Consider the following 13,894-nt stretch of genomic DNA (forward strand, 5'->3'; position numbering starts at 1 on the left):
TGAAAATTCTTTTGAATAAATACTTACATCCCCAAATTCTTCATTGATATGGATATAAAACAGTCTATATTCTTGGTTAAAAGCAAAGAAACCGTGCCGTTAGCGTTCATTATACATAAATATATCGAAGTAAAATGCTATTCTGTTAGAGAATGAGGCTAGCGGCCGCCTCATGTAAACAGAGCTTTTCTGGTGAAAATTCTTTTGAATAAATGCTTACATCCCCAAATTCTTTATAGATGTGGACGTAAAACAGTCTCTATTCCTGGTTAAAAGCAAAGAAATCGTGCAGTTAGCGTTTATTTTACGTAAATATGTCCAAGTACAATGCTATTCTGTTAACGAATGAGGCTAGCGGCTGCCTGATGTAAACAGAGCTTTTCAGGTGAAAATTCTTTTGAATAAATACTTACATCCCCAAATTCTTCATAGATATGGATATAAAACAGTCTATATTCTTGGTTAAAAGCAAAGAAACCGTGCCGTTAGCGTTTATTTTACATAAATATGTCGAAGTAAAATACTATTCTGTTAGCGAATGAGGCTAGCGGCTGCCTGACGTAAACAGAGCTTTGTTGGAAAAGATTCTTGTGAATGAATGCTTAAATCCCTGAATTCTTCATAGAAATGGACGTAAAACTGTCTCGATTCTTGGTTAAAAGCAAAGAAACCGTGCAGTGAGCGTTTATTTTACATAAATATGTCGAAGTACAATGCTACTCTGTTAGCGAATGAGGCTAGCGGCCGCCTGACGTAAACAGAGCTTTTCTGAAGAAAATTCTTGTGAATAAATGCTTCAATTGAAGCGGTCTGTAATGTTTAGAGTCTTGTTACTCGAATTGTTGTGTCCAGTTGTGTCCTAACTCTGCTGCTCTCTGTGAACTCTCGTGAACTCTCTTGCACTCTCTAATCAAGCCGGAACGCGCGCGGCTCTTCAGTGTCTCTTTCACGTGACTGTGTCGTAGCCGGTAACGCGCTCGACCAAAGAGACACACAAGTACGGTGGGTGAATTATGACAAACAAAAGGGTCACCACACAATCCTCAAATTCTTCATAGATATGGACGTAAAACAGTCTCGATACTTGGTTAAAAGCACAGAAACAGTGCAGTTAGCGTTTATTATACGTTAATATGTCAAAGTGCAATGCTACCCTGTTAGCGAATGAGGCTAGCGGCCACCTGATTTAAACAGAGATTTTCTGGTGAAAATTCTTGTGAATAAATGCTTAAAATCCCAGAATTCTTCATAGATATGGACGTAAAACAGTCTCGATTCTTGGTTAAAAGCAAAGAAACAGTGCAGTGAGCGTTTATTTTACATAAATATGTCGAAGTACAATGCTAGTCTGTTAGCGAATTAGGCTAGCGGCCGCCTGACATAAAGAGAGCTTTTCTGGTGAAAATTCTTGTGAATAAATGCTTACATCCCCGAATTCTTCATAGATATGGACGTAAAACAGTCTTGATTCATGGTTGAAGGCAAAGAAACCGTGCAATTAGTGTTTATTTTACATAAATACGTCAAAATACAATGCTAGTCTGTCAGCGAATTAGGCTAGCGGCCGCCTGACGTAAACAGAGCTTTTCTGGTGAAAATTATTGTGAATAAATGCTTACATCCCCGAATTCTTCATAGATATGGACGTAAAACAGTCTGGATTCTTGGTTTAAAAAAAAAAAAAAGTGCAGGTAGCGTTTTTTTTTTAATGTAAATATGTCGAAGTACAATGCTAGTCTGTTAGCGAATGAGGCTAACGGCCGCCTGATGTAAACAGAGCTTTTCTGGTGAAAATTCTTTTGAATAAATGCTTACATCCCCGAATACTTCATAGATATGGCTGGAAAACAGTCTCGATTCTTGGTTAAAACAGAAAACAACGTGCATTTAGCGTTTATTTTACGTAAATTTGGCGAACTATGATGCCAGTGCAGTAGCGGCTGATTTCTCCCATTGATTTTTTTCACAACGTTTAAAAATGAATGCATGGTACGAAAAATATAATAATTACCTTAAATCCTCGAACAAATCACTCCTGAAACAATCCTTACTGTTTCTATGCGGTACAGCTTTTGTACTTCTTCAAAAATCCAAGTTTACCTGTAAATGTAGCTTGGACGTGAGCGTGTGCTGTCTTCGAATAACTATTACTAAATGAAGCTCAGCCCCCTATGGTAAAGCGTGACGCAAAAAATGACGAAGTGTCAGGTCAATACAATTTTGAAGTCCATTGACAAAAATTAAAAGGGCTGCCAAAAACAGCACTACTGTACACCAAAAAAATACTCACCTTCAATAAACCAAGTGAGGGATTTTTCTTTGTTGGGATATTTCAAACTATCGGCCTCCACTTGAAAACCTTAACCTTAAAAGCTAACCACAAATAATGTAAGCCTTTTCAAGGTATTCTGTCTTTTCACCTCGACTCTGAATCATTTTTATAGTTTACTATGAGGGGCACTTAATCTGCTGTGAATCATTTTCTTTCATCCCCTGTGCAGAGCAGCAAGGCTATATATAGGGAAATGTCATATTCATCCTCATGCGCCGTAGAAGCAGCAGCTGGTCGTCACCGGACAAAGTGCAGGTATTTTCCCGCTCCTGCGCACAAATGTGTGTGTTAATCGTACAAAGAGGGCCTGTAAAGTCAGGGAGCCTGATGAGCGGAACGTTTGCAAGCACCCCGAAACACTTCAAGCCTATCGCGGTCATCTGGACAGCTGTCATAAAGCAAAGGTTTATGACATAGCGGGGACTTGGAAATGCACGCTGACACCTCCGTCTTAAAGAAATATTAGAAGTGATTTGATGAGGCATCAAAGTTAAAGGCTCCCACGGGGAATCCACGTCAAAGGATGGCACATTAGAAATTCTGCGGTGATGCCAATGCGTATCATTTTTATATGTAGTTTGACGGCTACGTTCATGACTGCAGTTTTATGGGTCGTGCCGGAAAAATATTAAACCGCTCAAAAAAACAACATGTTTGTCACATTTTCACACTATACCAAACCCACAGTTACAACCTTAGTGGCATCCAAAAATACAAATGCATAAAATGTTAATGAAAATATGGACTTCATAAAATAATAATTGAGTTTTGCTTGGCAGAAATTTAACAAATCTGTAAAACAGGTGCAATAGTTGGCAGTGGCGGATCCACTAGGGGGGTATGGGAGGGTAGCTGCCACCGTAATAGATAGGCTTGCCACCCCAGCTGTCACCGACGAAAACTTAAACTTGACATTTACTGCCATCAATTAAGTAGTGGCTTCAGTGAGGATCCTTATAATAATAATAATATAAATAGGTATATATAATATAGAGTATATATGTATATACAGAGATCCTTCGCTAAGTCTAAATTTTGCGGTTTCAGTTATTGGTGGATTTTTTGTGGTACAGTATAAGGCTCCCTTAACACGTGTGCATTGTGTCATCTTCATCATCGTCATCGAAGTGGACAGGTGTTTCTTCATCATCATCATTTTGATATCATCGTCAGTCAAGGATGGAGCCGCTGAAGTCTATAGGTCGTGTTTTCATTTTAAAAAACATGTAAGATATATGCATGTATACATGTACAAATCATTTTCTTATATCAATATCAATATATATGATATATGATATGATATATATACTGGACTGTCTCAGAAAATTAGAATACACAATATTCTAATTTTCTGAGACAGTCCTGTACATTAATCCACCATTTAAAGCAGGGGTGTCCAAACTTTTTGCAAAGGGGACCAGATTTGGCGTGGTAAAAATGTGGGGGGCCGACCTTGGCTGACGTCCTTTACATAGAACAATATACAGGACTGTCTCAGAAAATTAGAATATTGTGTATTCTAATTTTCTGAGACAGTCCAGTATATACGTCCATATACTTTACATATGTATATAGATAGATAGATATATAGATATAAAAATTCATATAATTGTTACGTTTGCAGTGCATAGAAACCATTTATGAAAATATGCATATATGTAAATAGGCTCTGCCTCTACTTCACAGGTTTTCATGGGGGGGCTGTCCGCGAAAAACAATGGATCACTATATGTATATATATATATACAGGTAGTCCCCAGGTTACCAATGCGTTCTGTATCTACGCTGGCAACGTAAACCGAATTTCTGCATACGTCGCAATTAACCCTTTAAGTACACTTAAATACAGTATAAATCTCAAAATAACCATCCAAAAAACAGGTATTGTATTTTATGTTAATAAAGTAAAGTAAATTAATAACATACTGTGAGGTACAGTAAGGTACTTTTTGGGGGGAAAAAAACAAAAAAAAATGGCGGACGAGACTGCAATTTCACTCAATGCTCAGAACACTTACACACAATTAATTGCCACTCACACTACTGTAAGTGTTTAAACAAGCTCAACGATTCGGCGTCTTTCAAGTATAGTGCTCCCAGGTTTCTCTGGAAATATCAAAGCCTCCATAGCTGTCACTCATCGTTAAGTTTAACAAGCAATCTCAACCGCACTGCGTACCAAGAAAAGCAGCAAGACGGAGTTTGATCAGATCAGGACATCTTTAATTTATTGACTTGTGGCCGGCGCTGTGTTGGCGCAGCACATTAGACGTATCTAAAGTATCGATACTCATAAAAAAGTAGCGATACTCGGATCGTGACATAAACGATCGCGATATATCGCCAGATGATTCTTTTCCCCAGCTCTAATATATATATAGCGTAAGTATATTGTAGCATATAGAATATGCTATTATTCTATTACAGGTATAAATAATATATAATGTACAGTATACAGTATATAAACTTCCATTCTACATATATAATGTAAAATATAAGTTTCTCTATATCAGTTTGTCACTTGTACCTTTTTGTTGTATCTACATAACAATACTTCGCAAACTCCTGCCATCTGCCATATGTTGACTCTAGGGGTGTAACAACTAATAATTGTGGATCAATATATTGATTTGTTAAACGCAATTGAATGTAATTCGATACAAATGCAAAATGAGCATATTTTCTGGTATTTCGTTTTGTAAAAAAAAAAAAAAAAATTAAAATGTCACACATTTAAACTGATTTGTATTTTTTAAATGCTTTTACTAAATTGTTAATTGCTTTTTCTAAATTGGAACTCAATATGTAAAATGTCCTAAGCATTTTGTATTAAATCATTCGTAGGCCTTTGAATCGAATCATCACAGAATATCGTATCCTGCCTCCGCCTTCCCCTCTCTTCTCTAACTGGGTATCCGCCCTGTGCTCCACCGTGGATCGCCGGCTGGGCGGCGGTGTATCGGCTGAATGTTGCCTGCTACTGCTGGGGGCCCTGCCCTGCCCTGGGCTTGGTGGGCCGCTGGGGGCCTCGTGGCGTGCCGTGTTGGCTGGGGGGCTGCGGCGGCGGCTCGTGGCTCGGGTGGGCGGACGTGGTTGGGGATGGGCGTGGGGTTGGTGGTGCATCTCCTCTTGCCATCCCCGAGGGCCGGTAGATGGGCTCGCGGGTGGCCCGCGGGACCACCCTGGATTCCGGGGGGGGGGGCTCCTTCACTGGGCTGCGGGAGGAGGGATGGGCTGCCTGGGTGGGGGCCATGGCCCTGTGTCGGCGCCCGCGTGGCGTCTCCGCTCGTCTGCGGCGGGGATCGCGTGCAGCTGGATGTTATTGGGTGCGTTCGGGTGGGGGGTCCCGGTGCCGGGATTGGCGATGGGGCGGTGTAGGATCGGTCGCCAACGGGCTTACACTCACAAGGGATTCACACGATTACTGGGTTCTAGATCACAGAGATGATTTGTGTACACTCTACCCCTTTCTATCACTTAGCTTATAGACTCCCCCACCCCCGTCCCCCTCTTTCCCTGGTCTACATGCCCCCCACATGGTGTCAACTGGAAATACATTTAGCTGACGATAGCACCAACATATTAGTAGTTCGTGTAGTTAGGCGTTCAATGTATTTCTTGTTGTTGTTTGTGTTTCTTCTTTTTCTTCTCTTGTGTTTCTTTTCTTCTGTTCCCCCATAACCCCTTCCTGTTCGCTGTTTTGTCATAATAAATGAGGTATGTTGAATTATCACAAAGGGAGTATGTAAGACTCATAATGTGAAACACTAAAACTGTTCAGACTATCCTGGCACTTAGACTTCCATTCTCCGTGTCGAACAGCTGAACAGGACAGGTTAAAAAAAAAATAGAATACCAAAGAATACCATCAAGAAATATTTGCCAACCTCAAAAAGTTCTTGCCCCCGTCTCGCCACCCTGAAAATACTGTCGGTTGGCACTATATTGTTGAAAAGTGGCACACAAGGGCGGAATAAAATAACGTTAATTAAATGAAATTGAATTAAAAAATGATTGTAATCAACAAAATTAAGTTATGCCTGGCTAATTTTAGGCAAATATTTATCAGTGGACCTTTGGCTTAGAAATTACAGAAACAAACAGACATAAGCTGCTGTCCCAGTTTTGAGGAACGTGTAGGCTTATTGGAATGAAGTGGAACTTATTGTTTTTAAAAAATAAAATAAAAGTTGAGAAAAACTGCTTTATAAAAATTGCTCAGCATGTTCTCTTTTCCAAAATAAGTTACTACATATCCCAAAACAATGCCAAGCACCTAGTCCATTAATGCTAACGCCCTAGGCTAGCTCTTACCATGTTTGAAGTTCGGTTAAGCAGCGTTCCCCTGCAGCAACTCGAAAATGTCAAAGCGCTTTCCTCTTTGTCGTAACCACAGCTCAGGAAAGTGTCCTCATTTCACACACCACTTTGTGTTTGTGTCCTTAAACACATCACTGCCGGGTATCCGTCGGTTCAAAACTAATGCACAAATAATGACCTTCGATCCAGACATTATTATAATGCGTCGCGACGCTGCCGAGTGAATGTGCGGCAGCCGGTACTGTGCAGGATAATATTTTGGATGGATTGGACAGGTACAAAAGAATAAATGGACTAATGGTTTTATTCAAGCGGGATTTTGGTCATTTTCATTTATGGGGATGGCCTTACCGTTTAACAGATGACAACAATATCAGCTGCTAGATGACAATTTTATATTTCTTCCCATTCAGTTATTTTCTCCTTAGGTGATGCTTTGAAGCATCAGCTGTTTTCTTCCAAATTCATCTTCAGAGGGTCTCGGGGGTGCTGGAGTCTATCCCAGTTAACTATGAGCAGGAGGCGGGGTACACCGTCAACTGGTTGCTAGCCAGTAACAGTTTTGTTCAAAACACTGCCTGTGACACAAAAAAGCATGTTTATTTCATAATACACGTGGTATTTTATGCTCCTGAATGAAATTGACCGCTTGGATGTGTGTGGAAGTGATCGCTATATTTATTTCGTTTTTTTAAATCCCGCACCATGAAAATGAATGACTTCCGGCAACAGTCTCGAGTTGAGAAAGAGGGCGCTGTGACGTGTACGGAGGAAGGAGTCCTCTTCACTATACAGCCGTACTGTTGTATGAGAAGGACTAAGGATTGAGCTGATTTTGCGGATTAATACTCGGGTAGTCAAAAATATCGCGTTAACGGGCGGTAATTAATTTTTTAAATTAATCACGTTAAAATATTTGACGTAATTAACGCACATGCCCGCTCAAACAGAATAAAATCACAGTACAGTGTAATGTCAGCTTGTTACCTGTTTTGTGGTGTTCGGCGCCCTCTGCTGGCGCTTGGGTCCAACTGTTTTTTTTGGGTTAGTACCATGAGTGAGCATGGTGTAATGATTGACGTCAACAATGGCGAGCTACTAGTTTATTTTTTGATTGAAAATGTTACAAATTTTATTAAAACGAAAACATTAAGAGGGGTTTTAATATAACATTTCTATAACTTGTACTAACATTTATCTTTCATGAACTACAAGTCTTTCTATCCATGGATCGCTTTAAGAGAATGTTAATAATCTTAATGCCATCTTGTTGATTTATTGTTATAATAAACAAATACAGTACTTATGTACCGTATGTTGAATGTATATATCCGTCTTGTGTCTTATCTTTCCATTCTAACAATAATTGTATAAAAATATGGCATATTTTATTGGTGGCTTGAAATTCTTAAGCTGTGATTAACTCGATTAAAAATTTTAATCGTTTGACAGCCCTACATTTTACACAAAACTCCAAAAATGGGCCTGGAAAAACTATTGGCACGTTTTGAAAAATCATGTGATGCTTCTCTAATTTTTAAGCTGTTATTAACTCGATTCAAAATTTTAATTTTAAATTTCGTTTGACAGCCCTAATTAATACGTTTATTTTTCGCATCACACCAGCCAAACGGCTGCAGAAAAATCCTGCTGTAGGAGGGAGAGGCCTTTTTGGGGTCTCAAAAATTTCCCATTCACCGGTGGATATTGGCCAAATCAAGCCCTACTACTGTGACACCATGGGACTTACGAGGAAGTGAGTAATCATCGTGTTTTGTATTATGTCAGGTACTGGGATCATTTTAATACATAGGTGGCTTGCATTTTGTGACATGCTCCTTGTCCCCTCGGCTGACGTCCGGCGGCTTGTCGCACATCCCCCCACCGGGAGAGCACTACTAGGGGCCGTTTAAATGGTGACTCTCCGAGAAACGAAAACTTTCAAATTTGCATTTGCGTCTCCATTTGAACAATGTCGCAATTCCACTTGGAAATGATGTAGTATTCATGCCAGGCCCTAGGGGGCAGTGCAGATTTACAGGGCGACGGAGAATGATGCACTTTGACCCCACCAAGCGCCCTCAGCCCGGAAAAAAAATATGCCCGCCCACTCGAAGCAATGTCATTTTTCTTTTGTTCAAAAAAGCACAAAAATTGAAACGTTCAACATTTTTAATTTAAAAATATTATTAAAACAGTAAATTAAAGCTGACATTCCGCCATATTTGGTGTTTTTAATGTTTAGTAGCACCACTGTGCACGCCCAATGTGACGTGTACGAGTGCTGACTTTAAAGGGATCCTCTGTTTTTAAGACAAGTAATTCTTAAAAGATACATGTTAGTATGAGTTATAATAATTTGATATTAAAACCCCTCTTAAAGTTTTTTTTTTTTAATGAAGTTTGTAAAATTATTTTAAGTGATAGGTCGCCATTCTTGTTACGTCGCAGTGCGTGACGTCACTGGGCCCGTTGCGCCACTCGTTAGCTTTCCCAACATATCGTCAGTTCTACACTTACTGTTTGAACCAGATCTGAAAAGTGAAGAGCAGGACAGCACTGTCGGTCGTTCACAAGACGAGCTTCAGGGAAAAATGCGTGCAGCAAATACCTGATAAGACAAAAGTTGGGCAAAACTGGTGATGCGAGAGAGTCCTGTTGGGAAGTCCGGTTGGGAGCGAGAGTGTATGCTGTCCGGTTTTATTAGCAGATATTCAGTGTAAGTGCAACGGGTACACAGTGTGTCCATTGTAGCACGTGGAAACCTCCCCGCCGATTCCTTCATGTAAGGACGCTAACGGCTTCGTTGTTGGCTCGAGCTTATTGGTGCAGTGGTTACCGTCCTTGCCTGCCGAGTAGATTTGTCGTGACGCGCGGGTTCGCGTCCTAGCCTGGTCAGAGGTGGGAGCGGAACGCACAAATGGGGGCTTGTCCGGGATTGGCAGCGAAGGTTTCGGGGGGAGAGTGTAACAGGTACACAGTGTATCCGTTGTGGCACGTGGAAACCTCCACACCGATTCCTTCATGTAAGGACACTAACGGCTGCACCGTTAGCTCGAGCTTTATTGGCGCAGTGGTTAACGTCCTTGCCTGCCGACTAGATTCGTCGCGGCGCGCAGGTTCGCGTCAGAGGTGGGAGCGGAACGCGCGGCATATTGCGTTTTCAAACTTATCCCAATATAATTATGTAGATTGTTAGCATCCAGACCTGTCGTGTGCTTACAGTGCAGGACAAAGAGCACACCTTGTGTAATCCATGTCTTGTACATTGTAACGTGTGGTAGCTAGGATACGTGTATAAAAGTACCAAAAAGGGGAGAAGCTTCCACTTATGCACATTTATTCACAAAAAATAATATTTCCACCTTGACCACTTTTCACTCGGGAGCTCAGCAGTACGCAAACACGCGTTCCCTGACGAACTCCCAACATTTTTGTAAGGTCCACGTCAGAGTCACTGTCGTCACTGTAGCGTGCCATCGTGCTTTAATTATTTAGTATGATTTGGGGAAAACTCCCACGAAGAATAGTCAACAAAAAAGATGGCAATAGTAATCCAAATCTGCGTTTTTTACTCACTCAAAGATCCAGGAATTAGACCGGTACCATGGCAATGTCGCAGCCGCGATTAGGCCGTCAATTCCACAAAATAGACTGATCCGAAAAGCCGCTGTGGGACCAATGAATATAAAAAAATGGACAGATCCGAAACCAATATTGCAGACGCTTTGGGACCGTCAGATCCAGAGAATAGACGGATCCCGTACTTGACTGAAGATCCAGGAAAAATGTTCAGGCGCTAGTTGTAACGCGTGGTGGGTAGGATGCGTGCATACAGGGACCAAAAAGGGGGGAAGCTTCCACTTATGCACATTTATTCAGTAAAAATAATAATTCCACTTTGACCACTCTCGTCACTCCCCTTGTTTCCATTTGACTGGAAATTGCATCCAAAAGCAGCACATCGTGGCGTTTTACTTCGCGAGTTTAGGCAGCAATAAGCAATTGTTGAACACGCAAGATACCGATGACGTCATCACTGCGAGCCCGCAAACCATGGCGCCAACTAACGGTCAAAATATAGACTAAATATTATAAAATATTGCCATTGATTTAACATTTTATGTGTTTCTAACAACATATTTAAGTTCAAAAGAACAATTGTGGTTTATTAGAGCCTACATGTATTTAAGTTAGAGGATCATTTTAACGGCGCGGTCTCGCACTGCAGGAGCCCTTGATATGCCGACACCATACGTACGCGAGGCGAGTCCGCTACTCAGTCATTGCGAGGGGAAAAGTTATGTGGCCCTCACAGGAAAAAGTTTGGGGACCCCTAAGTTAAAAAGTCATACATTGTGATTTCTAGATTTTTCTTACAGATTATCTCTCTCAAAGTGGACATGCTCCTATGATGAAAATTTCAGACCCCTCCATGATTTCTAAGTGGGAGAACTTGCAAAATAGCAGGGTATTCAAATACTTATTTTCTTCACTGCATATGTACGAATGTCAGGCTAAAGTATTTAAAACAATAAGAAGTAGAGATGTCCCGATGCCGATCGATCGGGTCCGATCACGTCATTTTCAAAGTATCGGAATTGGCAAAAAAATATCGCACATGCCTTTTTTAATATATATATTTATTTTTTTATTTTATTTATTTATTTTTTAATTAAATCGTTTTCTAATTGTATTTAACGTTACAGACAAAATGTCTAACACTCATCCAGAGTCTTTAGTTTTGGCTTAAAGTGGGGCTGTCAAATTTATCGCGTCAACGGCGGTAATAACATTAAAATATTTAACGCAATTAACGCATGTGCTGTACCACCCACTCACGCATTGTCGCGTTCAAACTATAATGGCACCGTATTACGTATACATAGAACTAAAAGGCAACGTAAAATGAATAGAGAGAATTTTGGCAGCCTTTGAAGCCTTTTTTTAATTGGCTAAAGCCTTACAATCCCTCTCTCAATGATCAGAAATATCGTGGGAAGCAATGTGGGGAAGAAAGGTAGTAGTTGATCTTTTTCTTAACACCCTATTTTATTTCCCAACGCTAAGAAGAAATATCAATTACCATTACGCACAGTCATGGTTGCACTTCCCATCATGCATTTGGGCAGAAGTTAAATGGCTGAATTATCATTTAGTGAAAGCTCATAAAAATCCACTAGATGGCAATATTTAGTCACAATATACAAAGTCACATTTGTCCTTTAAGAATTACAAGTCTTTCTATCCGTGGATCCCTCTCACAGAAAGAATGTTAATAATGTAAACGCCATCTTGAGGATTTATTGTCATAATAAACAAATACAGTACTTATGTACTGTATGTTGAATGTATATATTCGTCCGAGTTGTATTCATTTTTTTCTTATTGCATTGCCAAAATGTATATGATCGGGAAAAATTATCGGGAATGATTGGAATTGAATCGGGAGCAAAAAAAACATGATCGGAACAACCCTAATAAGAAGCTTTATTAATGATTATTAAAGCATGCGAGTGAGTTCATTTGACTGCATAAATTCTAAAGCTGCCCGCTCTAATAATAATTTACTAGCCAACAAGGAAAACAGATTCTTCCTCAAGCATTAATAGAAGGATGTTGCATGCAGAACCTAACACAAAATTATACCTGTTGTTTGATTTCACATCCACTCTGGTGGTCTTTGTCTTAGTTGATCTGTATTTCAAGCATGCTCATGCGGGTGTCGTGGCTATTGCGATATTTGTCTCCCAGCCGGAGGATCACGACGATGCAGAGCCGTAAACGCCTCAGTCCCCACCTCGTCTGGTGTGTGGGCTCGCCGCGTCGGGGAATTAACGGCTTCACTGCGGTTCATCAACTCCACAAAACACATCGGCAGAGAAAGGAGGGGGCAGCGACCGAGACTCCGCTAAGTAAACGATAAACTAGGGAGCGCGTGTCGAATTCCAGTCGTGTGGTTCACGAGGATGTAAAAGATAATGGCGGAACACAACCAGAGGGCAATAGGCATGGAGAGAACAGAAAATAACAATTAGTCTGCGCTGAGTCAGACTGCCCACAGTGCCCAAATGTTCATTTTAGGGTTCAAACAAACTGCTCGCACATTCAAGTTGAGGGCAACGTTTATTTTTATCCCGTACGTTGTTCACCTGCCTGGCCAATAAGTTTCACTCAAGCCCTGTAAGGTGAAACTTCATTTGCAAGATTTGATTGAACCCCAGTGCAAGCAGACACGAACAGCATGAACTGAATTTCAGTTATTGCTTATCTACAAGACTCTCTGAAATGAAAAGAATGCTTGCTGAGTTCATGTCTCACGACTCCTTACGTTTCTTTCAAATTTCTTATCCAATCATTGTCAACAGTCTTTGTCAGCCTCATAATTTACTCACTATGTTATGTTACTAAGCGATCTAAGACCTTCTACTTTTTGCATCACTTTTGATGAAGGGTATGATCTTCACTTGACCCTGTACACACCCATAAAACCTGAAACATATTATTTATTCACTCGTGTTCATATCACTGCAGGTCCAGCAACATACCAAAGATTGACGGAGCTTTTATATTTATTTTTCTTGGACACATCACACATTTATAAATGGTTGAAGGCAAAAAAATGTGAAAACAAGGTTGTTCAAAGGTCTCACAGATAATCAGAAATACGTATAAGAACATTGACGCAGTCAGTTAGCATATGAATAAGAATAACTGAAAAAGAAACGTATCAAATCAATGGCTCCCTTGAATAGACAAGTGTAGGGAATCTAGGAAGTACAAGTACTTCAGTCAATTTTATTCATAGTACTCTTCAAGCTCAAATTGCTTCAAAGAAACAAGGACTCAAACAAGGACCAAAAACTGTTAAAGTTATAAAATGAAGACAAAAAATACGTACGGTGGTATGAAAAAGTATATGAACCTTTCGGAGCGTCTCACTTTTCTGCATAAAATCGCCATCAAATGTGATCTGATCTTTGTCAAAATCCCGCAGATGAAAAAAAACAGTCTGCTTTGAATAAAACCACCCAAATATTTATAGGTTTTCATATTTTAATGAGGATAGCATGGAAACTATCACACAAGGGGGAAAAATAAGTAAGTGAAACCTCTGCCTAAGGAGACTTAAAGAGCAATTGAAACCAATGTTACCAAACAATTTAAGTCAGGTGTGTGCCCAATCACTGATGAGTGGTTTAAAGCTCCCCTGACCACTTTAAAACACACACATTGCAAGAA

The sequence above is a fragment of the Corythoichthys intestinalis genome, chromosome 18 (genome assembly GCF_030265065.1).
Source record: "Corythoichthys intestinalis isolate RoL2023-P3 chromosome 18, ASM3026506v1, whole genome shotgun sequence".
Lineage (NCBI taxonomy): Eukaryota > Metazoa > Chordata > Actinopteri > Syngnathiformes > Syngnathidae > Corythoichthys > Corythoichthys intestinalis.